At 54.6% G+C, this 26,001-nt stretch overlaps 27 non-coding genes across 27 annotated transcripts; all 27 read right to left on the minus strand.

The window, feature by feature from the left end:
- Positions 1-161: 161 nt before the first annotated feature.
- Positions 162-280, minus strand: LOC126088944 (5S ribosomal RNA). The gene has a single exon (XR_007520292.1). It is a non-coding gene; the product is annotated as a 5S ribosomal RNA (ribosomal RNA).
- Positions 281-1,128: 848 nt separating this feature from the next.
- On the minus strand, positions 1,129-1,247 carry LOC126088956 (5S ribosomal RNA). Its single transcript, XR_007520303.1, has one exon. It is a non-coding gene; the product is annotated as a 5S ribosomal RNA (ribosomal RNA).
- An 845-nt stretch (positions 1,248-2,092) lies between these two features.
- LOC126088967 (5S ribosomal RNA) lies at positions 2,093-2,211 on the minus strand. The gene has a single exon (XR_007520315.1). It is a non-coding gene; the product is annotated as a 5S ribosomal RNA (ribosomal RNA).
- Positions 2,212-3,058: 847 nt separating this feature from the next.
- Positions 3,059-3,177, minus strand: LOC126088980 (5S ribosomal RNA). The gene has a single exon (XR_007520326.1). It is a non-coding gene; the product is annotated as a 5S ribosomal RNA (ribosomal RNA).
- An 849-nt stretch (positions 3,178-4,026) lies between these two features.
- LOC126088991 (5S ribosomal RNA) lies at positions 4,027-4,145 on the minus strand. The gene has a single exon (XR_007520337.1). It is a non-coding gene; the product is annotated as a 5S ribosomal RNA (ribosomal RNA).
- An 847-nt stretch (positions 4,146-4,992) lies between these two features.
- LOC126089003 (5S ribosomal RNA) lies at positions 4,993-5,111 on the minus strand. Its single transcript, XR_007520348.1, has one exon. It is a non-coding gene; the product is annotated as a 5S ribosomal RNA (ribosomal RNA).
- An 845-nt stretch (positions 5,112-5,956) lies between these two features.
- LOC126089014 (5S ribosomal RNA) lies at positions 5,957-6,075 on the minus strand. Its single transcript, XR_007520359.1, has one exon. It is a non-coding gene; the product is annotated as a 5S ribosomal RNA (ribosomal RNA).
- Positions 6,076-6,918: 843 nt separating this feature from the next.
- On the minus strand, positions 6,919-7,037 carry LOC126088620 (5S ribosomal RNA). The gene has a single exon (XR_007519982.1). It is a non-coding gene; the product is annotated as a 5S ribosomal RNA (ribosomal RNA).
- An 843-nt stretch (positions 7,038-7,880) lies between these two features.
- Positions 7,881-7,999, minus strand: LOC126089794 (5S ribosomal RNA). The gene has a single exon (XR_007520841.1). It is a non-coding gene; the product is annotated as a 5S ribosomal RNA (ribosomal RNA).
- Positions 8,000-8,836: 837 nt separating this feature from the next.
- Positions 8,837-8,955, minus strand: LOC126089025 (5S ribosomal RNA). The gene has a single exon (XR_007520370.1). It is a non-coding gene; the product is annotated as a 5S ribosomal RNA (ribosomal RNA).
- Positions 8,956-9,797: 842 nt separating this feature from the next.
- On the minus strand, positions 9,798-9,916 carry LOC126089202 (5S ribosomal RNA). The gene has a single exon (XR_007520538.1). It is a non-coding gene; the product is annotated as a 5S ribosomal RNA (ribosomal RNA).
- Positions 9,917-10,759: 843 nt separating this feature from the next.
- LOC126090088 (5S ribosomal RNA) lies at positions 10,760-10,878 on the minus strand. The gene has a single exon (XR_007520952.1). It is a non-coding gene; the product is annotated as a 5S ribosomal RNA (ribosomal RNA).
- Positions 10,879-11,721: 843 nt separating this feature from the next.
- On the minus strand, positions 11,722-11,840 carry LOC126090203 (5S ribosomal RNA). Its single transcript, XR_007521063.1, has one exon. It is a non-coding gene; the product is annotated as a 5S ribosomal RNA (ribosomal RNA).
- An 837-nt stretch (positions 11,841-12,677) lies between these two features.
- Positions 12,678-12,796, minus strand: LOC126089204 (5S ribosomal RNA). The gene has a single exon (XR_007520539.1). It is a non-coding gene; the product is annotated as a 5S ribosomal RNA (ribosomal RNA).
- Positions 12,797-13,639: 843 nt separating this feature from the next.
- Positions 13,640-13,758, minus strand: LOC126090368 (5S ribosomal RNA). The gene has a single exon (XR_007521206.1). It is a non-coding gene; the product is annotated as a 5S ribosomal RNA (ribosomal RNA).
- Positions 13,759-14,601: 843 nt separating this feature from the next.
- LOC126088679 (5S ribosomal RNA) lies at positions 14,602-14,720 on the minus strand. The gene has a single exon (XR_007520038.1). It is a non-coding gene; the product is annotated as a 5S ribosomal RNA (ribosomal RNA).
- Positions 14,721-15,563: 843 nt separating this feature from the next.
- Positions 15,564-15,682, minus strand: LOC126088797 (5S ribosomal RNA). Its single transcript, XR_007520150.1, has one exon. It is a non-coding gene; the product is annotated as a 5S ribosomal RNA (ribosomal RNA).
- Positions 15,683-16,525: 843 nt separating this feature from the next.
- LOC126088916 (5S ribosomal RNA) lies at positions 16,526-16,644 on the minus strand. The gene has a single exon (XR_007520264.1). It is a non-coding gene; the product is annotated as a 5S ribosomal RNA (ribosomal RNA).
- Positions 16,645-17,481: 837 nt separating this feature from the next.
- LOC126089037 (5S ribosomal RNA) lies at positions 17,482-17,600 on the minus strand. The gene has a single exon (XR_007520382.1). It is a non-coding gene; the product is annotated as a 5S ribosomal RNA (ribosomal RNA).
- An 843-nt stretch (positions 17,601-18,443) lies between these two features.
- Positions 18,444-18,562, minus strand: LOC126089370 (5S ribosomal RNA). Its single transcript, XR_007520698.1, has one exon. It is a non-coding gene; the product is annotated as a 5S ribosomal RNA (ribosomal RNA).
- An 843-nt stretch (positions 18,563-19,405) lies between these two features.
- On the minus strand, positions 19,406-19,524 carry LOC126089031 (5S ribosomal RNA). Its single transcript, XR_007520376.1, has one exon. It is a non-coding gene; the product is annotated as a 5S ribosomal RNA (ribosomal RNA).
- Positions 19,525-20,362: 838 nt separating this feature from the next.
- Positions 20,363-20,481, minus strand: LOC126089049 (5S ribosomal RNA). The gene has a single exon (XR_007520393.1). It is a non-coding gene; the product is annotated as a 5S ribosomal RNA (ribosomal RNA).
- An 843-nt stretch (positions 20,482-21,324) lies between these two features.
- LOC126089149 (5S ribosomal RNA) lies at positions 21,325-21,443 on the minus strand. The gene has a single exon (XR_007520487.1). It is a non-coding gene; the product is annotated as a 5S ribosomal RNA (ribosomal RNA).
- Positions 21,444-22,287: 844 nt separating this feature from the next.
- Positions 22,288-22,406, minus strand: LOC126089267 (5S ribosomal RNA). The gene has a single exon (XR_007520599.1). It is a non-coding gene; the product is annotated as a 5S ribosomal RNA (ribosomal RNA).
- An 838-nt stretch (positions 22,407-23,244) lies between these two features.
- LOC126089060 (5S ribosomal RNA) lies at positions 23,245-23,363 on the minus strand. The gene has a single exon (XR_007520404.1). It is a non-coding gene; the product is annotated as a 5S ribosomal RNA (ribosomal RNA).
- Positions 23,364-24,206: 843 nt separating this feature from the next.
- Positions 24,207-24,325, minus strand: LOC126089384 (5S ribosomal RNA). Its single transcript, XR_007520711.1, has one exon. It is a non-coding gene; the product is annotated as a 5S ribosomal RNA (ribosomal RNA).
- Positions 24,326-25,164: 839 nt separating this feature from the next.
- LOC126089072 (5S ribosomal RNA) lies at positions 25,165-25,283 on the minus strand. Its single transcript, XR_007520415.1, has one exon. It is a non-coding gene; the product is annotated as a 5S ribosomal RNA (ribosomal RNA).
- Between the last annotated feature and the right edge of the window lie 718 nt (positions 25,284-26,001).

Raw genomic sequence — 26,001 nt, forward strand, 5'->3', positions numbered from 1 at the left:
AAACTTGGTTAGCACATTCTCCCTCAAACTGAGTTAATTACTGCATTTTCGTACCATTACAGTAGTTTAAAAGGCTTAAGGAAGCATCTTTGTCACAACAGAAAGGTAGTTTGAAAATTGGGCTGGCGACATTACAAAAAAAAAAAAAAAAACAGGAAGGGAGCCAACAGCACCCGGGTTTCCCAGGCGGTCACCCATCCAAGTACTAGCCGGGCCCGATGATGCTTAACTTCGGTGATCGGACGAGAACCGGTGTATTCATCATGGTATGGCCGTTGGCGCTCATCTAATGTAGGAGCACGGCAGAATTCGCGTTCGGCTTTTCTCCCAACACACAAAATGTTAGTTTTCGGCCGCATTTGACGAAAGCGCTTCCTTCCGCAACCGCCAGTTCCTCGAGGACGGCGCGGGGAGGCGCGCCCGGCGTCCCAGCAGAGTGACGGTCGAATTGGCGGGCGCACCGCCGCGTGTGTGAGACGCACTGCTGCTCGTTGCACCCCCTGTCATTCGCTGGGTGCGTGCGGCCTTCGACACTAGCGGAGGACGAATCTTGTCCCTGGTGTTCAGCGGAGGGCCTGTGCGGGGTGTGGCAGTGTCGTGCTGGAGGGCCCACTGGTACGATGTGGGCTTCCTCGCCTCCCCTCGCCTCGCCTCACACCAGGTGTCTGCGTAGTTTGCAGTGCATTCGCACCATTCCTATCCCTGTCCCTGACCCCGTCCCGACTTGTCCCGACTTTGCTCGACTGCCGCTCGCTGCCGCTCGGGTCGTGGTCCATATGACAGCGCAAGCACGACAAACGTCTGCGGGACGAGACGAGACGAGACGAGACGAGACGACTAAGGAATAAATTCGTGGTTACAAATCAAATTTGGAACTCTACACTCCTACACAAGAATAGGCGGTGACGTATTTCAGAAATCACCTGCCGATTCGTACTGTTTTGTCGTTTTCAAAGTCTTCTTGGCAAACTTGGTTAGCACATTCTCCCTCAAACTGAGTTAATTACTGCATTTTCGTACCATTACAGTAGTTTAAAAGGCTTAAGGAAGCATCTTTGTCACAACAGAAAGGTAGTTTGAAAATTGGGCTGGCGACATTACAAAAAAAAAAAAAAAAAACAGGAAGGGAGCCAACAGCACCCGGGTTTCCCAGGCGGTCACCCATCCAAGTACTAGCCGGGCCCGATGATGCTTAACTTCGGTGATCGGACGAGAACCGGTGTATTCATCATGGTATGGCCGTTGGCGCTCATCTAATGTAGGAGCACGGCAGAATTCGCGTTCGGCTTTTCTCCCAACACACAAAATGTTAGTTTTCGGCCGCATTTGACGAAAGCGCTTCCTTCCGCAACCGCCAGTTCCTCGAGGACGGCGCGGGGAGGCGCGCCCGGCGTCCCAGCAGAGTGACGGTCGAATTGGCGGGCGCACCGCCGCGTGTGTGAGACGCACTGCTGCTCGTTGCACCCCCTGTCATTCGCTGGGTGCGTGCGGCCTTCGACACTAGCGGAGGACGAATCTTGTCCCTGGTGTTCAGCGGAGGGCCTGTGCGGGGTGTGGCAGTGTCGTGCTGGAGGGCCCACTGGTACGATGTGGGCTTCCTCGCCTCCCCTCGCCTCGCCTCACACCAGGTGTCTGCGTAGTTTGCAGTGCATTCGCACCATTCCTATCCCTGTCCCTGACCCCGTCCCGACTTGTCCCGACTTTGCTCGACTGCCGCTCGCTGCCGCTCGGGTCGTGGTCCATATGACAGCGCAAGCACGACAAACGTCTGCGGGACGAGACGAGACGAGACGAGACGAGACGACTAAGGAATAAATTCGTGGTTACAAATCAAATTTGGAACTCTACACTCCTACACAAGAATAGGCGGTGACGTATTTCAGAAATCACCTGCCGATTCGTACTGTTTTGTCGTTTTCAAAGTCTTCTTGGCAAACTTGGTTAGCACATTCTCCCTCAAACTGAGTTAATTACTGCATTTTCGTACCATTACAGTAGTTTAAAAGGCTTAAGGAAGCATCTTTGTCACAACAGAAAGGTAGTTTGAAAATTGGGCTGGCGACATTACAAAAAAAAAAAAAAACAGGAAGGGAGCCAACAGCACCCGGGTTTCCCAGGCGGTCACCCATCCAAGTACTAGCCGGGCCCGATGATGCTTAACTTCGGTGATCGGACGAGAACCGGTGTATTCATCATGGTATGGCCGTTGGCGCTCATCTAATGTAGGAGCACGGCAGAATTCGCGTTCGGCTTTTCTCCCAACACACAAAATGTTAGTTTTCGGCCGCATTTGACGAAAGCGCTTCCTTCCGCAACCGCCAGTTCCTCGAGGACGGCGCGGGGAGGCGCGCCCGGCGTCCCAGCAGAGTGACGGCCGAATTGGCGGGCGCACCGCCGCGTGTGTGAGACGCACTGCTGCTCGTTGCACCCCCTGTCATTCGCTGGGTGCGTGCGGCCTTCGACACTAGCGGAGGACGAATCTTGTCCCTGGTGTTCAGCGGAGGGCCTCTGCGGGGTGTGGCAGTGTCGTGCTGGAGGGCCCACTGGTACGATGTGGGCTTCCTCGCCTCGCCTCGCCTCGCCTCACACCAGGTGTCTGCGTAGTTTGCAGTGCATTCGCACCATTCCTATCCCTGTCCCTGACCCCGTCCCGACTTGTCCCGACTTTGCTCGACTGCCGCTCGCTGCCGCTCGGGTCGTGGTCCATATGACAGCGCAAGCACGACAAACGTCTGCGGGACGAGACGAGACGAGACGAGACGAGACGACTAAGGAATAAATTCGTGGTTACAAATCAAATTTGGAACTCTACACTCCTACACAAGAATAGGCGGTGACGTATTTCAGAAATCACCTGCCGATTCGTACTGTTTTGTCGTTTTCAAAGTCTTCTTGGCAAACTTGGTTAGCACATTCTCCCTCAAACTGAGTTAATTACTGCATTTTCGTACCATTACAGTAGTTTAAAAGGCTTAAGGAAGCATCTTTGTCACAACAGAAAGGTAGTTTGAAAATTGGGCTGGCGACATTACAAAAAAAAAAAAAAAAACAGGAAGGGAGCCAACAGCACCCGGGTTTCCCAGGCGGTCACCCATCCAAGTACTAGCCGGGCCCGATGATGCTTAACTTCGGTGATCGGACGAGAACCGGTGTATTCATCATGGTATGGCCGTTGGCGCTCATCTAATGTAGGAGCACGGCAGAATTCGCGTTCGGCTTTTCTCCCAACACACAAAATGTTAGTTTTCGGCCGCATTTGACGAAAGCGCTTCCTTCCGCAACCGCCAGTTCCTCGAGGACGGCGCGGGGAGGCGCGCCCGGCGTCCCAGCAGAGTGACGGTCGAATTGGCGGGCGCACCGCCGCGTGTGTGAGACGCACTGCTGCTCGTTGCACCCCCTGTCATTCGCTGGGTGCGTGCGGCCTTCGACACTAGCGGAGGACGAATCTTGTCCCTGGTGTTCAGCGGAGGGCCTGTGCGGGGTGTGGCAGTGTCGTGCTGGAGGGCCCACTGGTACGATGTGGGCTTCCTCGCCTCCCCTCGCCTCGCCTCACACCAGGTGTCTGCGTAGTTTGCAGTGCATTCGCACCATTCCTATCCCTGTCCCTGACCCCGTCCCGACTTGTCCCGACTTTGCTCGACTGCCGCTCGCTGCCGCTCGGGTCGTGGTCCATATGACAGCGCAAGCACGACAAACGTCTGCGGGACGAGACGAGACGAGACGAGACGAGACGAGACGACTAAGGAATAAATTCGTGGTTACAAATCAAATTTGGAACTCTACACTCCTACACAAGAATAGGCGGTGACGTATTTCAGAAATCACCTGCCGATTCGTACTGTTTTGTCGTTTTCAAAGTCTTCTTGGCAAACTTGGTTAGCACATTCTCCCTCAAACTGAGTTAATTACTGCATTTTCGTACCATTACAGTAGTTTAAAAGGCTTAAGGAAGCATCTTTGTCACAACAGAAAGGTAGTTTGAAAATTGGGCTGGCGACATTACAAAAAAAAAAAAAACAGGAAGGGAGCCAACAGCACCCGGGTTTCCCAGGCGGTCACCCATCCAAGTACTAGCCGGGCCCGATGATGCTTAACTTCGGTGATCGGACGAGAACCGGTGTATTCATCATGGTATGGCCGTTGGCGCTCATCTAATGTAGGAGCACGGCAGAATTCGCGTTCGGCTTTTCTCCCAACACACAAAATGTTAGTTTTCGGCCGCATTTGACGAAAGCGCTTCCTTCCGCAACCGCCAGTTCCTCGAGGACGGCGCGGGGAGGCGCGCCCGGCGTCCCAGCAGAGTGACGGCCGAATTGGCGGGCGCACCGCCGCGTGTGTGAGACGCACTGCTGCTCGTTGCACCCCCTGTCATTCGCTGGGTGCGTGCGGCCTTCGACACTAGCGGAGGACGAATCTTGTCCCTGGTGTTCAGCGGAGGGCCTCTGCGGGGTGTGGCAGTGTCGTGCTGGAGGGCCCACTGGTACGATGTGGGCTTCCTCGCCTCGCCTCGCCTCGCCTCACACCAGGTGTCTGCGTAGTTTGCAGTGCATTCGCACCATTCCTATCCCTGTCCCTGACCCCGTCCCGACTTGTCCCGACTTTGCTCGACTGCCGCTCGCTGCCGCTCGGGTCGTGGTCCATATGACAGCGCAAGCACGACAAACGTCTGCGGGACGAGACGAGACGAGACGAGACGAGACGACTAAGGAATAAATTCGTGGTTACAAATCAAATTTGGAACTCTACACTCCTACACAAGAATAGGCGGTGACGTATTTCAGAAATCACCTGCCGATTCGTACTGTTTTGTCGTTTTCAAAGTCTTCTTGGCAAACTTGGTTAGCACATTCTCCCTCAAACTGAGTTAATTACTGCATTTTCGTACCATTACAGTAGTTTAAAAGGCTTAAGGAAGCATCTTTGTCACAACAGAAAGGTAGTTTGAAAATTGGGCTGGCGACATTACAAAAAAAAAAAAAAAAACAGGAAGGGAGCCAACAGCACCCGGGTTTCCCAGGCGGTCACCCATCCAAGTACTAGCCGGGCCCGATGATGCTTAACTTCGGTGATCGGACGAGAACCGGTGTATTCATCATGGTATGGCCGTTGGCGCTCATCTAATGTAGGAGCACGGCAGAATTCGCGTTCGGCTTTTCTCCCAACACACAAAATGTTAGTTTTCGGCCGCATTTGACGAAAGCGCTTCCTTCCGCAACCGCCAGTTCCTCGAGGACGGCGCGGGGAGGCGCGCCCGGCGTCCCAGCAGAGTGACGGTCGAATTGGCGGGCGCACCGCCGCGTGTGTGAGACGCACTGCTGCTCGTTGCACCCCCTGTCATTCGCTGGGTGCGTGCGGCCTTCGACACTAGCGGAGGACGAATCTTGTCCCTGGTGTTCAGCGGAGGGCCTGTGCGGGGTGTGGCAGTGTCGTGCTGGAGGGCCCACTGGTACGATGTGGGCTTCCTCGCCTCCCCTCGCCTCGCCTCACACCAGGTGTCTGCGTAGTTTGCAGTGCATTCGCACCATTCCTATCCCTGTCCCTGACCCCGTCCCGACTTGTCCCGACTTTGCTCGACTGCCGCTCGCTGCCGCTCGGGTCGTGGTCCATATGACAGCGCAAGCACGACAAACGTCTGCGGGACGAGACGAGACGAGACGAGACGAGACGACTAAGGAATAAATTCGTGGTTACAAATCAAATTTGGAACTCTACACTCCTACACAAGAATAGGCGGTGACGTATTTCAGAAATCACCTGCCGATTCGTACTGTTTTGTCGTTTTCAAAGTCTTCTTGGCAAACTTGGTTAGCACATTCTCCCTCAAACTGAGTTAATTACTGCATTTTCGTACCATTACAGTAGTTTAAAAGGCTTAAGGAAGCATCTTTGTCACAACAGAAAGGTAGTTTGAAAATTGGGCTGGCGACATTACAAAAAAAAAAAAAAACAGGAAGGGAGCCAACAGCACCCGGGTTTCCCAGGCGGTCACCCATCCAAGTACTAGCCGGGCCCGATGATGCTTAACTTCGGTGATCGGACGAGAACCGGTGTATTCATCATGGTATGGCCGTTGGCGCTCATCTAATGTAGGAGCACGGCAGAATTCGCGTTCGGCTTTTCTCCCAACACACAAAATGTTAGTTTTCGGCCGCATTTGACGAAAGCGCTTCCTTCCGCAACCGCCAGTTCCTCGAGGACGGCGCGGGGAGGCGCGCCCGGCGTCCCAGCAGAGTGACGGCCGAATTGGCGGGCGCACCGCCGCGTGTGTGAGACGCACTGCTGCTCGTTGCACCCCCTGTCATTCGCTGGGTGCGTGCGGCCTTCGACACTAGCGGAGGACGAATCTTGTCCCTGGTGTTCAGCGGAGGGCCTGTGCGGGGTGTGGCAGTGTCGTGCTGGAGGGCCCACTGGTACGATGTGGGCTTCCTCGCCTCGCCTCGCCTCGCCTCACACCAGGTGTCTGCGTAGTTTGCAGTGCATTCGCACCATTCCTATCCCTGTCCCTGACCCCGTCCCGACTTGTCCCGACTTTGCTCGACTGCCGCTCGCTGCCGCTCGGGTCGTGGTCCATATGACAGCGCAAGCACGACAAACGTCTGCGGGACGAGACGAGACGAGACGAGACGAGGCGACTAAGGAATAAATTCGTGGTTACAAATCAAATTTGGAACTCTACACTCCTACACAACAATAGGCGGTGACGTATTTCAGAAATCACCTGCCGATTCGTACTGTTTTGTCGTTTTCAAAGTCTTCTTGGCAAACTTGGTTAGCACATTCTCCCTCAAACTGAGTTAATTACTGCATTTTCGTACCATTACAGTAGTTTAAAAGGCTTAAGGAAGCATCTTTGTCACAACAGAAAGGTAGTTTGAAAATTGGGCTGGCGACATTACAAAAAAAAAAAAACAGGAAGGGAGCCAACAGCACCTGGGTTTCCCAGGCGGTCACCCATCCAAGTACTAGCCGGGCCCGATGATGCTTAACTTCGGTGATCGGACGAGAACCGGTGTATTCATCATGGTATGGCCGTTGGCGCTCATCTAATGTAGGAGCACGGCAGAATTCGCGTTCGGCTTTTCTCCCAACACACAAAATGTTAGTTTTCGGCCGCATTTGACGAAAGCGCTTCCTTCCGCAACCGCCAGTTCCTCGAGGACGGCGCGGGGAGGCGCGCCCGGCGTCCCAGCAGAGTGACGGCCGAATTGGCGGGCGCACCGCCGCGTGTGTGAGACGCACTGCTGCTCGTTGCACCCCCTGTCATTCGCTGGGTGCGTGCGGCCTTCGACACTAGCGGAGGACGAATCTTGTCCCTGGTGTTCAGCGGAGGGCCTGTGCGGGGTGTGGCAGTGTCGTGCTGGAGGGCCCACTGGTACGATGTGGGCTTCCTCGCCTCGCCTCGCCTCGCCTCACACCAGGTGTCTGCGTAGTTTGCAGTGCATTCGCACCATTCCTATCCCTGTCCCTGACCCCGTCCCGACTTGTCCCGACTTTGCTCGACTGCCGCTCGCTGCCGCTCGGGTCGTGGTCCATATGACAGCGCAAGCACGACAAACGTCTGCGGGACGAGACGAGACGAGACGAGACGAGACGACTAAGGAATAAATTCGTGGTTACAAATCAAATTTGGAACTCTACACTCCTACACAAGAATAGGCGGTGACGTATTTCAGAAATCACCTGCCGATTCGTACTGTTTTGTCGTTTTCAAAGTCTTCTTGGCAAACTTGGTTAGCACATTCTCCCTCAAACTGAGTTAATTACTGCATTTTCGTACCATTACAGTAGTTTAAAAGGCTTAAGGAAGCATCTTTGTCACAACAGAAAGGTAGTTTGAAAATTGGGCTGGCGACATTACAAAAAAAAAAAAACAGGAAGGGAGCCAACAGCACCTGGGTTTCCCAGGCGGTCACCCATCCAAGTACTAGCCGGGCCCGATGATGCTTAACTTCGGTGATCGGACGAGAACCGGTGTATTCATCATGGTATGGCCGTTGGCGCTCATCTAATGTAGGAGCACGGCAGAATTCGCGTTCGGCTTTTCTCCCAACACACAAAATGTTAGTTTTCGGCCGCATTTGACGAAAGCGCTTCCTTCCGCAACCGCCAGTTCCTCGAGGACGGCGCGGGGAGGCGCGCCCGGCGTCCCAGCAGAGTGACGGCCGAATTGGCGGGCGCACCGCCGCGTGTGTGAGACGCACTGCTGCTCGTTGCACCCCCTGTCATTCGCTGGGTGCGTGCGGCCTTCGACACTAGCGGAGGACGAATCTTGTCCCTGGTGTTCAGCGGAGGGCCTGTGCGGGGTGTGGCAGTGTCGTGCTGGAGGGCCCACTGGTACGATGTGGGCTTCCTCGCCTCGCCTCGCCTCGCCTCACACCAGGTGTCTGCGTAGTTTGCAGTGCATTCGCACCATTCCTATCCCTGTCCCTGACCCCGTCCCGACTTGTCCCGACTTTGCTCGACTGCCGCTCGCTGCCGCTCGGGTCGTGGTCCATATGACAGCGCAAGCACGACAAACGTCTGCGGGACGAGACGAGACGAGACGAGACGACTAAGGAATAAGTTCGTGGTTACAAATCAAATTTGGAACTCAACACACCTACACAACAATAGGCGGTGACGTATTTCAGAAATCACCTGCCGATTCGTAGTGTTTTGTCGTTTTCAAAGTCTTCTTGGCAAACTTGGTTAGCACATTCTCCCTCAAACTGAGTTAATTACTGCATTTTCGTACCATTACAGTAGTTTAAAAGGCTTAAGGAAGCATCTTTGTCACAACAGAAAGGTAGTTTGAAAATTGGGCTGGCGACATTACAAAAAAAAAAAACAGGAAGGGAGCCAACAGCACCCGGGTTTCCCAGGCGGTCACCCATCCAAGTACTAGCCGGGCCCGATGATGCTTAACTTCGGTGATCGGACGAGAACCGGTGTATTCATCATGGTATGGCCGTTGGCGCTCATCTAATGTAGGAGCACGGCAGAATTCGCGTTCGGCTTTTCTCCCAACACACAAAATGTTAGTTTTCGGCCGCATTTGACGAAAGCGCTTCCTTCCGCAACCGCCAGTTCCTCGAGGACGGCGCGGGGAGGCGCGCCCGGCGTCCCAGCAGAGTGACGGCCGAATTGGCGGGCGCACCGCCGCGTGTGTGAGACGCACTGCTGCTCGTTGCACCCCCTGTCATTCGCTGGGTGCGTGCGGCCTTCGACACTAGCGGAGGACGAATCTTGTCCCTGGTGTTCAGCGGAGGGCCTGTGCGGGGTGTGGCAGTGTCGTGCTGGAGGGCCCACTGGTACGATGTGGGCTTCCTCGCCTCGCCTCGCCTCGCCTAACACCAGGTGTCTGCGTAGTTTGCAGTGCATTCGCACCATTCCTATCCCTGTCCCTGACCCCGTCCCGACTTGTCCCGACTTTGCTCGACTGCCGCTCGCTGCCGCTCGGGTCGTGGTCCATATGACAGCGCAAGCACGACAAACGTCTGCGGGACGAGACGAGACGAGACGAGACGAGACGACTAAGGAATAAATTCGTGGTTACAAATCAAATTTGGAACTCTACACTCCTACACAAGAATAGGCGGTGACGTATTTCAGAAATCACCTGCCGATTCGTACTGTTTTGTCGTTTTCAAAGTCTTCTTGGCAAACTTGGTTAGCACATTCTCCCTCAAACTGAGTTAATTACTGCATTTTCGTACCATTACAGTAGTTTAAAAGGCTTAAGGAAGCATCTTTGTCACAACAGAAAGGTAGTTTGAAAATTGGGCTGGCGACATTACAAAAAAAAAAAACAGGAAGGGAGCCAACAGCACCCGGGTTTCCCAGGCGGTCACCCATCCAAGTACTAGCCGGACCCCATGATGCTTAACTTCGGTGATCGGACGAGAACCGGTGTATTCATCATGGTATGGCCGTTGGCGCTCATCTAATGTAGGAGCACGGCAGAATTCGCGTTCGGCTTTTCTCCCAACACACAAAATGTTAGTTTTCGGACGCATTTGACGAAAGCGCTTCCTTCCGCAACCGCCAGTTCCTCGAGGACGGCGCGGGGAGGCGCGCCCGGCGTCCCAGCAGAGTGACGGCCGAATTGGCGGGCGCACCGCCGCGTGTGTGAGACGCACTGCTGCTCGTTGCACCCCCTGTCATTCGCTGGGTGCGTGCGGCCTTCGACACTAGCGGAGGACGAATCTTGTCCCTGGTGTTCAGCGGAGGGCCTGTGCGGGGTGTGGCAGTGTCGTGCTGGAGGGCCCACTGGTACGATGTGGGCTTCCTCGCCTCGCCTCGCCTCGCCTCACACCAGGTGTCTGCGTAGTTTGCAGTGCATTCGCACCATTCCTATCCCTGTCCCTGACCCCGTCCCGACTTGTCCCGACTTTGCTCGACTGCCGCTCGCTGCCGCTCGGGTCGTGGTCCATATGACAGCGCAAGCACGACAAACGTCTGCGGGACGAGACGAGACGAGACGAGACGAGACGACTAAGGAATAAATTCGTGGTTACAAATCAAATTTGGAACTCTACACTCCTACACAAGAATAGGCGGTGACGTATTTCAGAAATCACCTGCCGATTCGTACTGTTTTGTCGTTTTCAAAGTCTTCTTGGCAAACTTGGTTAGCACATTCTCCCTCAAACTGAGTTAATTACTGCATTTTCGTACCATTACAGTAGTTTAAAAGGCTTAAGGAAGCATCTTTGTCACAACAGAAAGGTAGTTTGAAAATTGGGCTGGCGACATTACAAAAAAAAAAAAACAGGAAGGGAGCCAACAGCACCTGGGTTTCCCAGGCGGTCACCCATCCAAGTACTAGCCGGGCCCGATGATGCTTAACTTCGGTGATCGGACGAGAACCGGTGTATTCATCATGGTATGGCCGTTGGCGCTCATCTAATCTAGGAGCACGGCAGAATTCGCGTTCGGCTTTTCTCCCAACACACAAAATGTTAGTTTTCGGCCGCATTTGACGAAAGCGCTTCCTTCCGCAACCGCCAGTTCCTCGAGGACGGCGCGGGGAGGCGCGCCCGGCGTCCCAGCAGAGTGACGGCCGAATTGGCGGGCGCACCGCCGCGTGTGTGAGACGCACTGCTGCTCGTTGCACCCCCTGTCATTCGCTGGGTGCGTGCGGCCTTCGACACTAGCGGAGGACGAATCTTGTCCCTGGTGTTCAGCGGAGGGCCTGTGCGGGGTGTGGCAGTGTCGTGCTGGAGGGCCCACTGGTACGATGTGGGCTTCCTCGCCTCGCCTCGCCTCGCCTCACACCAGGTGTCTGCGTAGTTTGCAGTGCATTCGCACCATTCCTATCCCTGTCCCTGACCCCGTCCCGACTTGTCCCGACTTTGCTCGACTGCCGCTCGCTGCCGCTCGGGTCGTGGTCCATATGACAGCGCAAGCACGACAAACGTCTGCGGGACGAGACGAGACGAGACGAGACGAGACGACTAAGGAATAAATTCGTGGTTACAAATCAAATTTGGAACTCTACACTCCTACACAAGAATAGGCGGTGACGTATTTCAGAAATCACCTGCCGATTCGTACTGTTTTGTCGTTTTCAAAGTCTTCTTGGCAAACTTGGTTAGCACATTCTCCCTCAAACTGAGTTAATTACTGCATTTTCGTACCATTACAGTAGTTTAAAAGGCTTAAGGAAGCATCTTTGTCACAACAGAAAGGTAGTTTGAAAATTGGGCTGGCGACATTACAAAAAAAAAAAAACAGGAAGGGAGCCAACAGCACCTGGGTTTCCCAGGCGGTCACCCATCCAAGTACTAGCCGGGCCCGATGATGCTTAACTTCGGTGATCGGACGAGAACCGGTGTATTCATCATGGTATGGCCGTTGGCGCTCATCTAATCTAGGAGCACGGCAGAATTCGCGTTCGGCTTTTCTCCCAACACACAAAATGTTAGTTTTCGGCCGCATTTGACGAAAGCGCTTCCTTCCGCAACCGCCAGTTCCTCGAGGACGGCGCGGGGAGGCGCGCCCGGCGTCCCAGCAGAGTGACGGCCGAATTGGCGGGCGCACCGCCGCGTGTGTGAGACGCACTGCTGCTCGTTGCACCCCCTGTCATTCGCTGGGTGCGTGCGGCCTTCGACACTAGCGGAGGACGAATCTTGTCCCTGGTGTTCAGCGGAGGGCCTGTGCGGGGTGTGGCAGTGTCGTGCTGGAGGGCCCACTGGTACGATGTGGGCTTCCTCGCCTCGCCTCGCCTCGCCTCACACCAGGTGTCTGCGTAGTTTGCAGTGCATTCGCACCATTCCTATCCCTGTCCCTGACCCCGTCCCGACTTGTCCCGACTTTGCTCGACTGCCGCTCGCTGCCGCTCGGGTCGTGGTCCATATGACAGCGCAAGCACGACAAACGTCTGCGGGACGAGACGAGACGAGACGAGACGACTAAGGAATAAGTTCGTGGTTACAAATCAAATTTGGAACTCAACACACCTACACAACAATAGGCGGTGACGTATTTCAGAAATCACCTGCCGATTCGTAGTGTTTTGTCGTTTTCAAAGTCTTCTTGGCAAACTTGGTTAGCACATTCTCCCTCAAACTGAGTTAATTACTGCATTTTCGTACCATTACAGTAGTTTAAAAGGCTTAAGGAAGCATCTTTGTCACAACAGAAAGGTAGTTTGAAAATTGGGCTGGCGACATTACAAAAAAAAAAAACAGGAAGGGAGCCAACAGCACCCGGGTTTCCCAGGCGGTCACCCATCCAAGTACTAGCCGGACCCCATGATGCTTAACTTCGGTGATCGGACGAGAACCGGTGTATTCATCATGGTATGGCCGTTGGCGCTCATCTAATGTAGGAGCACGGCAGAATTCGCGTTCGGCTTTTCTCCCAACACACAAAATGTTAGTTTTCGGACGCATTTGACGAAAGCGCTTCCTTCCGCAACCGCCAGTTCCTCGAGGACGGCGCGGGGAGGCGCGCCCGGCGTCCCAGCAGAGTGACGGCCGAATTGGCGGGCGCACCGCCGCGTGTGTGAGACGCACTGCTGCTCGTTGCACCCCCTGTCATTCGCTGGGTGCGTGCGGCCTTCGACACTAGCGGAGGACGAATCTTGTCCCTGGTGTTCAGCGGAGGGCCTGTGCGGGGTGTGGCAGTGTCGTGCTGGAGGGCCCACTGGTACGATGTGGGCTTCCTCGCCTCGCCTCGCCTCGCCTCACACCAGGTGTCTGCGTAGTTTGCAGTGCATTCGCACCATTCCTATCCCTGTCCCTGACCCCGTCCCGACTTGTCCCGACTTTGCTCGACTGCCGCTCGCTGCCGCTCGGGTCGTGGTCCATATGACAGCGCAAGCACGACAAACGTCTGCGGGACGAGACGAGACGAGACGAGACGAGACGACTAAGGAATAAATTCGTGGTTACAAATCAAATTTGGAACTCTACACTCCTACACAAGAATAGGCGGTGACGTATTTCAGAAATCACCTGCCGATTCGTACTGTTTTGTCGTTTTCAAAGTCTTCTTGGCAAACTTGGTTAGCACATTCTCCCTCAAACTGAGTTAATTACTGCATTTTCGTACCATTACAGTAGTTTAAAAGGCTTAAGGAAGCATCTTTGTCACAACAGAAAGGTAGTTTGAAAATTGGGCTGGCGACATTACAAAAAAAAAAAAACAGGAAGGGAGCCAACAGCACCTGGGTTTCCCAGGCGGTCACCCATCCAAGTACTAGCCGGGCCCGATGATGCTTAACTTCGGTGATCGGACGAGAACCGGTGTATTCATCATGGTATGGCCGTTGGCGCTCATCTAATCTAGGAGCACGGCAGAATTCGCGTTCGGCTTTTCTCCCAACACACAAAATGTTAGTTTTCGGCCGCATTTGACGAAAGCGCTTCCTTCCGCAACCGCCAGTTCCTCGAGGACGGCGCGGGGAGGCGCGCCCGGCGTCCCAGCAGAGTGACGGCCGAATTGGCGGGCGCACCGCCGCGTGTGTGAGACGCACTGCTGCTCGTTGCACCCCCTGTCATTCGCTGGGTGCGTGCGGCCTTCGACACTAGCGGAGGACGAATCTTGTCCCTGGTGTTCAGCGGAGGGCCTGTGCGGGGTGTGGCAGTGTCGTGCTGGAGGGCCCACTGGTACGATGTGGGCTTCCTCGCCTCGCCTCGCCTCGCCTCACACCAGGTGTCTGCGTAGTTTGCAGTGCATTCGCACCATTCCTATCCCTGTCCCTGACCCCGTCCCGACTTGTCCCGACTTTGCTCGACTGCCGCTCGCTGCCGCTCGGGTCGTGGTCCATATGACAGCGCAAGCACGACAAACGTCTGCGGGACGAGACGAGACGAGACGAGACGAGACGACTAAGGAATAAATTCGTGGTTACAAATCAAATTTGGAACTCTACACTCCTACACAAGAATAGGCGGTGACGTATTTCAGAAATCACCTGCCGATTCGTACTGTTTTGTCGTTTTCAAAGTCTTCTTGGCAAACTTGGTTAGCACATTCTCCCTCAAACTGAGTTAATTACTGCATTTTCGTACCATTACAGTAGTTTAAAAGGCTTAAGGAAGCATCTTTGTCACAACAGAAAGGTAGTTTGAAAATTGGGCTGGCGACATTACAAAAAAAAAAAAACAGGAAGGGAGCCAACAGCACCTGGGTTTCCCAGGCGGTCACCCATCCAAGTACTAGCCGGGCCCGATGATGCTTAACTTCGGTGATCGGACGAGAACCGGTGTATTCATCATGGTATGGCCGTTGGCGCTCATCTAATCTAGGAGCACGGCAGAATTCGCGTTCGGCTTTTCTCCCAACACACAAAATGTTAGTTTTCGGCCGCATTTGACGAAAGCGCTTCCTTCCGCAACCGCCAGTTCCTCGAGGACGGCGCGGGGAGGCGCGCCCGGCGTCCCAGCAGAGTGACGGCCGAATTGGCGGGCGCACCGCCGCGTGTGTGAGACGCACTGCTGCTCGTTGCACCCCCTGTCATTCGCTGGGTGCGTGCGGCCTTCGACACTAGCGGAGGACGAATCTTGTCCCTGGTGTTCAGCGGAGGGCCTGTGCGGGGTGTGGCAGTGTCGTGCTGGAGGGCCCACTGGTACGATGTGGGCTTCCTCGCCTCGCCTCGCCTCGCCTCACACCAGGTGTCTGCGTAGTTTGCAGTGCATTCGCACCATTCCTATCCCTGTCCCTGACCCCGTCCCGACTTGTCCCGACTTTGCTCGACTGCCGCTCGCTGCCGCTCGGGTCGTGGTCCATATGACAGCGCAAGCACGACAAACGTCTGCGGGACGAGACGAGACGAGACGAGACGAGACGACTAAGGAATAAATTCGTGGTTACAAATCAAATTTGGAACTCTACACTCCTACACAAGAATAGGCGGTGACGTATTTCAGAAATCACCTGCCGATTCGTACTGTTTTGTCGTTTTCAAAGTCTTCTTGGCAAACTTGGTTAGCACATTCTCCCTCAAACTGAGTTAATTACTGCATTTTCGTACCATTACAGTAGTTTAAAAGGCTTAAGGAAGCATCTTTGTCACAACAGAAAGGTAGTTTGAAAATTGGGCTGGCGACATTACAAAAAAAAAAAAACAGGAAGGGAGCCAACAGCACCTGGGTTTCCCAGGCGGTCACCCATCCAAGTACTAGCCGGGCCCGATGATGCTTAACTTCGGTGATCGGACGAGAACCGGTGTATTCATCATGGTATGGCCGTTGGCGCTCATCTAATCTAGGAGCACGGCAGAATTCGCGTTCGGCTTTTCTCCCAACACACAAAATGTTAGTTTTCGGCCGCATTTGACGAAAGCGCTTCCTTCCGCAACCGCCAGTTCCTCGAGGACGGCGCGGGGAGGCGCGCCCGGCGTCCCAGCAGAGTGACGGCCGAATTGGCGGGCGCACCGCCGCGTGTGTGAGACGCACTGCTGCTCGTTGCACCCCCTGTCATTCGCTGGGTGCGTGCGGCCTTCGACACTAGCGGAGGACGAATCTTGTCCCTGGTGTTCAGCGGAGGGCCTGTGCGGGGTGTGGCAGTGTCGTGCTGGAGGGCCCACTGGTACGATGTGGGCTTCCTCGCCTCGCCTCGCCTCGCCTCACACCAGGTGTCTGCGTAGTTTGCAGTGCATTCGCACCATTCCTATCCCTGTCCCTGACCCCGTCCCGACTTGTCCCGACTTTGCTCGACTGCCGCTCGCTGCCGCTCGGGTCGTGGTCCATATGACAGCGCAAGCACGACAAACGTCTGCGGGACGAGACGAGACGAGACGAGACGAGACGACTAAGGAATAAATTCGTGGTTACAAATCAAATTTGGAACTCTACACTCCTACACAAGAATAGGCGGTGACGTATTTCAGAAATCACCTGCCGATTCGTACTGTTTTGTCGTTTTCAAAGTCTTCTTGGCAAACTTGGTTAGCACATTCTCCCTCAAACTGAGTTAATTACTGCATTTTCGTACCATTACAGTAGTTTAAAAGGCTTAAGGAAGCATCTTTGTCACAACAGAAAGGTAGTTTGAAAATTGGGCTGGCGACATTACAAAAAAAAAAAAACAGGAAGGGAGCCAACAGCACCTGGGTTTCCCAGGCGGTCACCCATCCAAGTACTAGCCGGGCCCGATGATGCTTAACTTCGGTGATCGGACGAGAACCGGTGTATTCATCATGGTATGGCCGTTGGCGCTCATCTAATGTAGGAGCACGGCAGAATTCGCGTTCGGCTTTTCTCCCAACACACAAAATGTTAGTTTTCGGCCGCATTTGACGAAAGCGCTTCCTTCCGCAACCGCCAGTTCCTCGAGGACGGCGCGGGGAGGCGCGCCCGGCGTCCCAGCAGAGTGACGGCCGAATTGGCGGGCGCACCGCCGCGTGTGTGAGACGCACTGCTGCTCGTTGCACCCCCTGTCATTCGCTGGGTGCGTGCGGCCTTCGACACTAGCGGAGGACGAATCTTGTCCCTGGTGTTCAGCGGAGGGCCTGTGCGGGGTGTGGCAGTGTCGTGCTGGAGGGCCCACTGGTACGATGTGGGCTTCCTCGCCTCGCCTCGCCTCGCCTCACACCAGGTGTCTGCGTAGTTTGCAGTGCATTCGCACCATTCCTATCCCTGTCCCTGACCCCGTCCCGACTTGTCCCGACTTTGCTCGACTGCCGCTCGCTGCCGCTCGGGTCGTGGTCCATATGACAGCGCAAGCACGACAAACGTCTGCGGGACGAGACGAGACGAGACGAGACGACTAAGGAATAAGTTCGTGGTTACAAATCAAATTTGGAACTCAACACACCTACACAACAATAGGCGGTGACGTATTTCAGAAATCACCTGCCGATTCGTAGTGTTTTGTCGTTTTCAAAGTCTTCTTGGCAAACTTGGTTAGCACATTCTCCCTCAAACTGAGTTAATTACTGCATTTTCGTACCATTACAGTAGTTTAAAAGGCTTAAGGAAGCATCTTTGTCACAACAGAAAGGTAGTTTGAAAATTGGGCTGGCGACATTACAAAAAAAAAAAACAGGAAGGGAGCCAACAGCACCCGGGTTTCCCAGGCGGTCACCCATCCAAGTACTAGCCGGGCCCGATGATGCTTAACTTCGGTGATCGGACGAGAACCGGTGTATTCATCATGGTATGGCCGTTGGCGCTCATCTAATGTAGGAGCACGGCAGAATTCGCGTTCGGCTTTTCTCCCAACACACAAAATGTTAGTTTTCGGCCGCATTTGACGAAAGCGCTTCCTTCCGCAACCGCCAGTTCCTCGAGGACGGCGCGGGGAGGCGCGCCCGGCGTCCCAGCAGAGTGACGGCCGAATTGGCGGGCGCACCGCCGCGTGTGTGAGACGCACTGCTGCTCGTTGCACCCCCTGTCATTCGCTGGGTGCGTGCGGCCTTCGACACTAGCGGAGGACGAATCTTGTCCCTGGTGTTCAGCGGAGGGCCTGTGCGGGGTGTGGCAGTGTCGTGCTGGAGGGCCCACTGGTACGATGTGGGCTTCCTCGCCTCGCCTCGCCTCGCCTAACACCAGGTGTCTGCGTAGTTTGCAGTGCATTCGCACCATTCCTATCCCTGTCCCTGACCCCGTCCCGACTTGTCCCGACTTTGCTCGACTGCCGCTCGCTGCCGCTCGGGTCGTGGTCCATATGACAGCGCAAGCACGACAAACGTCTGCGGGACGAGACGAGACGAGACGAGACGAGACGACTAAGGAATAAATTCGTGGTTACAAATCAAATTTGGAACTCTACACTCCTACACAAGAATAGGCGGTGACGTATTTCAGAAATCACCTGCCGATTCGTACTGTTTTGTCGTTTTCAAAGTCTTCTTGGCAAACTTGGTTAGCACATTCTCCCTCAAACTGAGTTAATTACTGCATTTTCGTACCGTTACAGTAGTTTAAAAGGCTTAAGGAAGCATCTTTGTCACAACAGAAAGGTAGTTTGAAAATTGGGCTGGCGACATTACAAAAAAAAAAAAACAGGAAGGGAGCCAACAGCACCCGGGTTTCCCAGGCGGTCACCCATCCAAGTACTAGCCGGACCCCATGACGCTTAACTTCGGTGATCGGACGAGAACCGGTGTATTCATCATGGTATGGCCGTTGGCGCTCATCTAATGTAGGAGCACGGCAGAATTCGCGTTCGGCTTTTCTCCCAACACACAAAATGTTAGTTTTCGGACGCATTTGACGAAAGCGCTTCCTTCCGCAACCGCCAGTTCCTCGAGGACGGCGCGGGGAGGCGCGCCCGGCGTCCCAGCAGAGTGACGGCCGAATTGGCGGGCGCACCGCCGCGTGTGTGAGACGCACTGCTGCTCGTTGCACCCCCTGTCATTCGCTGGGTGCGTGCGGCCTTCGACACTAGCGGAGGACGAATCTTGTCCCTGGTGTTCAGCGGAGGGCCTGTGCGGGGTGTGGCAGTGTCGTGCTGGAGGGTCCACTGGTACGATGTGGGCTTCCTCGCCTCGCCTCGCCTCGCCTCACACCAGGTGTCTGCGTAGTTTGCAGTGCATTCGCACCATTCCTATCCCTGTCCCTGACCCCGTCCCGACTTGTCCCGACTTTGCTCGACTGCCGCTCGCTGCCGCTCGGGTCGTGGTCCATATGACAGCGCAAGCACGACAAACGTCTGCGGGACGAGACGAGACGAGACGAGACGAGACGACTAAGGAATAAATTCGTGGTTACAAATCAAATTTGGAACTCTACACTCCTACACAAGAATAGGCGGTGACGTATTTCAGAAATCACCTGCCGATTCGTACTGTTTTGTCGTTTTCAAAGTCTTCTTGGCAAACTTGGTTAGCACATTCTCCCTCAAACTGAGTTAATTACTGCATTTTCGTACCATTACAGTAGTTTAAAAGGCTTAAGGAAGCATCTTTGTCACAACAGAAAGGTAGTTTGAAAATTGGGCTGGCGACATTACAAAAAAAAAAAAACAGGAAGGGAGCCAACAGCACCTGGGTTTCCCAGGCGGTCACCCATCCAAGTACTAGCCGGGCCCGATGATGCTTAACTTCGGTGATCGGACGAGAACCGGTGTATTCATCATGGTATGGCCGTTGGCGCTCATCTAATGTAGGAGCACGGCAGAATTCGCGTTCGGCTTTTCTCCCAACACACAAAATGTTAGTTTTCGGCCGCATTTGACGAAAGCGCTTCCTTCCGCAACCGCCAGTTCCTCGAGGACGGCGCGGGGAGGCGCGCCCGGCGTCCCAGCAGAGTGACGGCCGAATTGGCGGGCGCACCGCCGCGTGTGTGAGACGCACTGCTGCTCGTTGCACCCCCTGTCATTCGCTGGGTGCGTGCGGCCTTCGACACTAGCGGAGGACGAATCTTGTCCCTGGTGTTCAGCGGAGGGCCTGTGCGGGGTGTGGCAGTGTCGTGCTGGAGGGCCCACTGGTACGATGTGGGCTTCCTCGCCTCGCCTCGCCTCGCCTCACACCAGGTGTCTGCGTAGTTTGCAGTGCATTCGCACCATTCCTATCCCTGTCCCTGACCCCGTCCCGACTTGTCCCGACTTTGCTCGACTGCCGCTCGCTGCCGCTCGGGTCGTGGTCCATATGACAGCGCAAGCACGACAAACGTCTGCGGGACGAGACGAGACGAGACGAGACGACTAAGGAATAAGTTCGTGGTTACAAATCAAATTTGGAACTCAACACACCTACACAACAATAGGCGGTGACGTATTTCAGAAATCACCTGCCGATTCGTAGTGTTTTGTCGTTTTCAAAGTCTTCTTGGCAAACTTGGTTAGCACATTCTCCCTCAAACTGAGTTAATTACTGCATTTTCGTACCATTACAGTAGTTTAAAAGGCTTAAGGAAGCATCTTTGTCACAACAGAAAGGTAGTTTGAAAATTGGGCTGGCGACATTACAAAAAAAAAAAAACAGGAAGGGAGCCAACAGCACCCGGGTTTCCCAGGCGGTCACCCATCCAAGTACTAGCCGGGCCCGATGATGCTTAACTTCGGTGATCGGACGAGAACCGGTGTATTCATCATGGTATGGCCGTTGGCGCTCATCTAATGTAGGAGCACGGCAGAATTCGCGTTCGGCTTTTCTCCCAACACACAAAATGTTAGTTTTCGGCCGCATTTGACGAAAGCGCTTCCTTCCGCAACCGCCAGTTCCTCGAGGACGGCGCGGGGAGGCGCGCCCGGCGTCCCAGCAGAGTGACGGCCGAATTGGCGGGCGCACCGCCGCGTGTGTGAGACGCACTGCTGCTCGTTGCACCCCCTGTCATTCGCTGGGTGCGTGCGGCCTTCGACACTAGCGGAGGACGAATCTTGTCCCTGGTGTTCAGCGGAGGGCCTGTGCGGGGTGTGGCAGTGTCGTGCTGGAGGGCCCACTGGTACGATGTGGGCTTCCTCGCCTCGCCTCGCCTCGCCTAACACCAGGTGTCTGCGTAGTTTGCAGTGCATTCGCACCATTCCTATCCCTGTCCCTGACCCCGTCCCGACTTGTCCCGACTTTGCTCGACTGCCGCTCGCTGCCGCTCGGGTCGTGGTCCATATGACAGCGCAAGCACGACAAACGTCTGCGGGACGAGACGAGACGAGACGAGACGAGACGACTAAGGAATAAATTCGTGGTTACAAATCAAATTTGGAACTCTACACTCCTACACAAGAATAGGCGGTGACGTATTTCAGAAATCACCTGCCGATTCGTACTGTTTTGTCGTTTTCAAAGTCTTCTTGGCAAACTTGGTTAGCACATTCTCCCTCAAACTGAGTTAATTACTGCATTTTCGTACCATTACAGTAGTTTAAAAGGCTTAAGGAAGCATCTTTGTCACAACAGAAAGGTAGTTTGAAAATTGGGCTGGCGACATTACAAAAAAAAAAAAACAGGAAGGGAGCCAACAGCACCTGGGTTTCCCAGGCGGTCACCCATCCAAGTACTAGCCGGGCCCGATGATGCTTAACTTCGGTGATCGGACGAGAACCGGTGTATTCATCATGGTATGGCCGTTGGCGCTCATCTAATGTAGGAGCACGGCAGAATTCGCGTTCGGCTTTTCTCCCAACACACAAAATGTTAGTTTTCGGACGCATTTGACGAAAGCGCTTCCTTCCGCAACCGCCAGTTCCTCGAGGACGGCGCGGGGAGGCGCGCCCGGCGTCCCAGCAGAGTGACGGCCGAATTGGCGGGCGCACCGCCGCGTGTGTGAGACGCACTGCTGCTCGTTGCACCCCCTGTCATTCGCTGGGTGCGTGCGGCCTTCGACACTAGCGGAGGACGAATCTTGTCCCTGGTGTTCAGCGGAGGGCCTGTGCGGGGTGTGGCAGTGTCGTGCTGGAGGGTCCACTGGTACGATGTGGGCTTCCTCGCCTCGCCTCGCCTCGCCTCACACCAGGTGTCTGCGTAGTTTGCAGTGCATTCGCACCATTCCTATCCCTGTCCCTGACCCCGTCCCGACTTGTCCCGACTTTGCTCGACTGCCGCTCGCTGCCGCTCGGGTCGTGGTCCATATGACAGCGCAAGCACGACAAACGTCTGCGGGACGAGACGAGACGAGACGAGACGAGACGACTAAGGAATAAATTCGTGGTTACAAATCAAATTTGGAACTCTACACTCCTACACAAGAATAGGCGGTGACGTATTTCAGAAATCACCTGCCGATTCGTACTGTTTTGTCGTTTTCAAAGTCTTCTTGGCAAACTTGGTTAGCACATTCTCCCTCAAACTGAGTTAATTACTGCATTTTCGTACCATTACAGTAGTTTAAAAGGCTTAAGGAAGCATCTTTGTCACAACAGAAAGGTAGTTTGAAAATTGGGCTGGCGACATTACAAAAAAAAAAAAAACAGGAAGGGAGCCAACAGCACCTGGGTTTCCCAGGCGGTCACCCATCCAAGTACTAGCCGGGCCCGATGATGCTTAACTTCGGTGATCGGACGAGAACCGGTGTATTCATCATGGTATGGCCGTTGGCGCTCATCTAATGTAGGAGCACGGCAGAATTCGCGTTCGGCTTTTCTCCCAACACACAAAATGTTAGTTTTCGGCCGCATTTGACGAAAGCGCTTCCTTCCGCAACCGCCAGTTCCTCGAGGACGGCGCGGGGAGGCGCGCCCGGCGTCCCAGCAGAGTGACGGCCGAATTGGCGGGCGCACCGCCGCGTGTGTGAGACGCACTGCTGCTCGTTGCACCCCCTGTCATTCGCTGGGTGCGTGCGGCCTTCGACACTAGCGGAGGACGAATCTTGTCCCTGGTGTTCAGCGGAGGGCCTGTGCGGGGTGTGGCAGTGTCGTGCTGGAGGGCCCACTGGTACGATGTGGGCTTCCTCGCCTCGCCTCGCCTCGCCTCACACCAGGTGTCTGCGTAGTTTGCAGTGCATTCGCACCATTCCTATCCCTGTCCCTGACCCCGTCCCGACTTGTCCCGACTTTGCTCGACTGCCGCTCGCTGCCGCTCGGGTCGTGGTCCATATGACAGCGCAAGCACGACAAACGTCTGCGGGACGAGACGAGACGAGACGAGACGACTAAGGAATAAGTTCGTGGTTACAAATCAAATTTGGAACTCAACACACCTACACAACAATAGGCGGTGACGTATTTCAGAAATCACCTGCCGATTCGTAGTGTTTTGTCGTTTTCAAAGTCTTCTTGGCAAACTTGGTTAGCACATTCTCCCTCAAACTGAGTTAATTACTGCATTTTCGTACCATTACAGTAGTTTAAAAGGCTTAAGGAAGCATCTTTGTCACAACAGAAAGGTAGTTTGAAAATTGGGCTGGCGACATTACAAAAAAAAAAAAACAGGAAGGGAGCCAACAGCACCCGGGTTTCCCAGGCGGTCACCCATCCAAGTACTAGCCGGGCCCGATGATGCTTAACTTCGGTGATCGGACGAGAACCGGTGTATTCATCATGGTATGGCCGTTGGCGCTCATCTAATGTAGGAGCACGGCAGAATTCGCGTTCGGCTTTTCTCCCAACACACAAAATGTTAGTTTTCGGCCGCATTTGACGAAAGCGCTTCCTTCCGCAACCGCCAGTTCCTCGAGGACGGCGCGGGGAGGCGCGCCCGGCGTCCCAGCAGAGTGACGGCCGAATTGGCGGGCGCACCGCCGCGTGTGTGAGACGCACTGCTGCTCGTTGCACCCCCTGTCATTCGCTGGGTGCGTGCGGCCTTCGACACTAGCGGAGGACGAATCTTGTCCCTGGTGTTCAGCGGAGGGCCTGTGCGGGGTGTGGCAGTGTCGTGCTGGAGGGCCCACTGGTACGATGTGGGCTTCCTCGCCTCGCCTCGCCTCGCCTAACACCAGGTGTCTGCGTAGTTTGCAGTGCATTCGCACCATTCCTATCCCTGTCCCTGACCCCGTCCCGACTTGTCCCGACTTTGCTCGACTGCCGCTCGCTGCCGCTCGGGTCGTGGTCCATATGACAGCGCAAGCACGACAAACGTCTGCGGGACGAGACGAGACGAGACGAGACGAGACGACTAAGGAATAAATTCGTGGTTACAAATCAAATTTGGAACTCTACACTCCTACACAAGAATAGGCGGTGACGTATTTCAGAAATCACCTGCCGATTCGTACTGTTTTGTCGTTTTCAAAGTCTTCTTGGCAAACTTGGTTAGCACATTCTCCCTCAAACTGAGTTAATTACTGCATTTTCGTACCATTACAGTAGTTTAAAAGGCTTAAGGAAGCATCTTTGTCACAACAGAAAGGTAGTTTGAAAATTGGGCTGGCGACATTACAAAAAAAAAAAAACAGGAAGGGAGCCAACAGCACCTGGGTTTCCCAGGCGGTCACCCATCCAAGTACTAGCCGGGCCCGATGATGCTTAACTTCGGTGATCGGACGAGAACCGGTGTATTCATCATGGTATGGCCGTTGGCGCTCATCTAATGTAGGAGCACGGCAGAATTCGCGTTCGGCTTTTCTCCCAACACACAAAATGTTAGTTTTCGGCCGCATTTGACGAAAGCGCTTCCTTCCGCAACCGCCAGTTCCTCGAGGACGGCGCGGGGAGGCGCGCCCGGCGTCCCAGCAGAGTGACGGCCGAATTGGCGGGCGCACCGCCGCGTGTGTGAGACGCACTGCTGCTCGTTGCACCCCCTGTCATTCGCTGGGTGCGTGCGGCCTTCGACACTAGCGGAGGACGAATCTTGTCCCTGGTGTTCAGCGGAGGGCCTGTGCGGGGTGTGGCAGTGTCGTGCTGGAGGGCCCACTGGTACGATGTGGGCTTCCTCGCCTCGCCTCGCCTCGCCTCACACCAGGTGTCTGCGTAGTTTGCAGTGCATTCGCACCATTCCTATCCCTGTCCCTGACCCCGTCCCGACTTGTCCCGACTTTGCTCGACTGCCGCTCGCTGCCGCTCGGGTCGTGGTCCATATGACAGCGCAAGCACGACAAACGTCTGCGGGACGAGACGAGACGAGACGAGACGACTAAGGAATAAGTTCGTGGTTACAAATCAAATTTGGAACTCAACACACCTACACAACAATAGGCGGTGACGTATTTCAGAAATCACCTGCCGATTCGTAGTGTTTTGTCGTTTTCAAAGTCTTCTTGGCAAACTTGGTTAGCACATTCTCCCTCAAACTGAGTTAATTACTGCATTTTCGTACCATTACAGTAGTTTAAAAGGCTTAAGGAAGCATCTTTGTCACAACAGAAAGGTAGTTTGAAAATTGGGCTGGCGACATTACAAAAAAAAAAAAAACAGGAAGGGAGCCAACAGCACCCGGGTTTCCCAGGCGGTCACCCATCCAAGTACTAGCCGGGCCCGATGATGCTTAACTTCGGTGATCGGACGAGAACCGGTGTATTCATCATGGTATGGCCGTTGGCGCTCATCTAATGTAGGAGCACGGCAGAATTCGCGTTCGGCTTTTCTCCCAACACACAAAATGTTAGTTTTCGGCCGCATTTGACGAAAGCGCTTCCTTCCGCAACCGCCAGTTCCTCGAGGACGGCGCGGGGAGGCGCGCCCGGCGTCCCAGCAGAGTGACGGCCGAATTGGCGGGCGCACCGCCGCGTGTGTGAGACGCACTGCTGCTCGTTGCACCCCCTGTCATTCGCTGGGTGCGTGCGGCCTTCGACACTAGCGGAGGACGAATCTTGTCCCTGGTGTTCAGCGGAGGGCCTGTGCGGGGTGTGGCAGTGTCGTGCTGGAGGGCCCACTGGTACGATGTGGGCTTCCTCGCCTCGCCTCGCCTCGCCTCACACCAGGTGTCTGCGTAGTTTGCAGTGCATTCGCACCATTCCTATCCCTGTCCCTGACCCCGTCCCGACTTGTCCCGACTTTGCTCGACTGCCGCTCGCTGCCGCTCGGGTCGTGGTCCATATGACAGCGCAAGCACGACAAACGTCTGCGGGACGAGACGAGACGAGACGAGACGAGACGACTAAGGAATAAATTCGTGGTTACAAATCAAATTTGGAACTCTACACTCCTACACAAGAATAGGCGGTGACGTATTTCAGAAATCACCTGCCGATTCGTACTGTTTTGTCGTTTTCAAAGTCTTCTTGGCAAACTTGGTTAGCACATTCTCCCTCAAACTGA

Source organism: Schistocerca cancellata, chromosome 6, assembly GCF_023864275.1.
Source record: "Schistocerca cancellata isolate TAMUIC-IGC-003103 chromosome 6, iqSchCanc2.1, whole genome shotgun sequence".
Taxonomy (NCBI): Eukaryota; Metazoa; Arthropoda; class Insecta; order Orthoptera; family Acrididae; genus Schistocerca; species Schistocerca cancellata.